This window comes from Mus caroli, chromosome 1 (genome assembly GCF_900094665.2).
Source record: "Mus caroli chromosome 1, CAROLI_EIJ_v1.1, whole genome shotgun sequence".
Lineage (NCBI taxonomy): Eukaryota > Metazoa > Chordata > Mammalia > Rodentia > Muridae > Mus > Mus caroli.
In genome coordinates, this window is record NC_034570.1 from 89,388,522 (window position 1) to 89,391,802 (window position 3,281).

Consider the following 3,281-nt stretch of genomic DNA (forward strand, 5'->3'; position numbering starts at 1 on the left):
GGGCAGGGAAGTGGGGGGCGCTATGGGGGACTTTTGGGATAGCATTGGAAATGTAATTGAGGAAAATATGTAATAAAAATATTAAAAATTAAAAAAAAAGAAAAATAACTAAGATAGAATTTAATTTCAGGGACTAGACAATTGCTATAACCAACTAGTCCATTCTGGTTTTAGAGGAATATGGAAGACTTTGTGGCTTTGGACTAGCAAAATGGTTGAATGCTATATGTAGGTGCTTAGCTGGTCATTCTAGTAGGAGCTTGGAAGACAAGCTGAGAGGAGTAGTGACTATGGATGCCTGGCTGAAGCAATTTCAGAGGGAAACAATATTAGAAACTGAAAGAGAAACAATTTTGTGATATTTTGCATACTGGCTAACTTCCCCCTTGTTCTACTAATCTGCTTGAGAGTAAATTGAAAAGTTTTGCACTAATTTCATTGGCCAGGGTGATTTCAAGATAGCCTCTTCTGAGATCCTCTTCAATTTGGTTCTTCAGAGACTTGAAGTTCTCATCATACAGATCTTTCACTTGCTTAGTTAGAGTCATACCAATATATTTTATATTATTTGTGACTATTGTGAAGGGTGTTGTTTCCCTAATTTCTTTCTCGGCCTGTTTATCCTTTGTNTAGAGAAACGCCACTGATTTGTTTGAGTTAATTTTATATCCAGCTACCTCACTGAAGTTGATTACCAGGTTTAGGAGTTCTCTGTTGGAATTTTTGGGGTCATTCATATATACTATCATATCATCTGCAAATAGTGATATTTTGACTCCTCCCTTTCCAATTTGTACCCCTTTGATCTCCTTTCATTTTCTAATTGCTCTGGCTAGGACTTTAAGTACTATATTGAATAGGTAGGGAGAGAGTGGGCAGCCTTGTCTAGTCCCTGATATTAGTGGGATTGTTTCAAGCTCCTCTTCATTTAGTTTGATGTTGGCTTCTGGTTTGCTATATTGCTTTTATTATGGTTAGGAAGCCTCATAGATATTAGTGATTACTCTTATACAGATCCATTAGGTCTCAAAGAAACCTGGGATAAGTCTGACTCAGCACCTATGACTCTTCCTGTACTTCTCACCCACATTCCCTACCCTAAACCTCTTCTGCTCAGAGGGCTTCTCTTCCCCCAGACTCTGATCCCTATGTAACTCAGCCAGTGGGGGTCTCTTCCCCCCAGCTCTATATAACTCAGCCATTTTGGACACAGAGTCAATTTGGCTCTTGCTACCTGGCTAGCTCTATTTCTTCTGTCTTCTCCTATAACCCTTCTCCTCTGGATGCCTGATTCAATGGGTTGGCCACTTTTAGTCTAAAGACTTCCAGCCTTTACCTGTTTTCTCTCTCATATCTACAATAAACCTATTCTTCAACCATACCTCAGAGCAGTCATGTAAAAACAAACATACAATGTACAAATTTATGAGGAAAAGAGCATCAGGAAATGCAATATTGGAGCCATGTTTTATGCTTAAGATACTATATGTTCAAACAAAAGCTAGATGCTAAGTATAATAGAAAGAGTGATACCCTTAGAGGAAAAAAAAACCCACCCAGCTAATCCTGGAATTAGTGAAAAGAAAAAGCCTATGGAATGATTTTCCTATAGAAAAATAGTAAATCAATTTTATGCAAATGTAATTCAAGCAAGGGTCCAGGTTATATCCTAAGTAGGCAGCAGAACTTGGCAGCATCAGCCATCTGGATACAGAAGTAAAGGTGGTATGGAATCTTCATCCAAGATTAAGGAAAGCCATTAAGGGATGTGGGATGGTACGATCTGCACAAAGGCCTTAGGTGGCCATTATGTGAAACTGTGAAAGTGAAAACCAGATTGCACTAGAGAACCATAGATGTTGGAGAAGCCACAACAGACTACCTACCTTTAGCGGTAAATCTCTCCATCCTAAATATGCCCCTGCAATGAAAACACAACACAATTAATATGAATACATGTGTGCCTACGTTGGCCAGATCTGCCAATACACTACCATCTTCTCCATCTATGAGACCCCTTACAACTTTGTGGTTTCTCCAGGCCATGTGCTTCCTCTCTGCTTTTCTTCTTCTTCCTCCTCCTCTGCATCCTCTCCCTCTTCCATTTTCTCCTTTGTTTCTCTCCACCTTTCACTCCACCTTCACTTTATCTGCCCAATCATCAGCTCTCCTTTATTTTACAAATTAAGGTGGGAAGCAGGTTTACAGGAAATCACATGAGTGCTGAATCATTCCCTGTTTGCAGCCTCTCACTGAAGAATGGAATTAACATTAAATATAATCAGCCCCAGGGCCATCCACAACACCTACCAAGGAGAGCTGCAGATGAGGAGTGGAATGATCCCAAGAGACAGAAGTGTGTTGCAGTCAGCCAATCTTGAATGATGGACCCATCTAACCCTCTGACAGTGAATGTAAAGCTACAGGATTTGGAGTTCACCCTGCTGGGTTTTAATAATGCTTTGGTCCAGAATTTTCTCACTACTCCTCCCCTCACATTTGCAATGGTAATGTTCTGTTATTCTGTTCCATTTAATATTGGGTGTATGTAATTTGTATTTTGATTTTGCAGGGGATTACAATAAGGAACATGCCTTGAGTCTGAGAAGAGGTTTGGGAAATTTAATCAATGTTGAGATTATGAAGATCTTTGGAGACAGCCCCGACCTGCAGGGATAATCAGTGGGTACCCAGGGCAGGAGAGAGAGAGAGAGAGAGAGAGAGAGAGAGAGAGAGAGAGAGAGAGAGAGAGAGAGAGAGAGAGAGAGAGAGAGAGAGAGAGAGAGAGAGAGAGAGAGAAGAGACATGAAGAATGAGAGCAAGTCAATCATACTGATCAAACTGAAAACTTTATTCAGGAGTGGCAATATAAGCATAAGTAAGAGAAGGCTCCAATGGTTGGGGGAAGAGCCCAGGGGCTCTCTGAAGGTCAGGTGGCAATCTTCAGCTCCTTGAACCAAGGGTCACAGTGTCCTTTTTATACACAAACATTCTTACTGTTATGATCACGAATGTTCTGTCAGGATTATTTATGTAAACTAGAAAATATCCACAAGGCCATGGCTAAGGCCGTGGCTCCCAGCAGGAGACCTTTAAGTTTAGACTAAAGAAATTTTGCATTATGATATGACACTAGCTTATAATGGCCTGGGTTATTGAATATAGTGGTTTGAATGTAAATGGGTGCTATAGACTCATGTAGCTGAAATCCTGGTATCTAGTTGGTGGAACTATTTGGGAAGGATTGGGAGGGGTAGTCTTGTTACAAAATATATGTCACT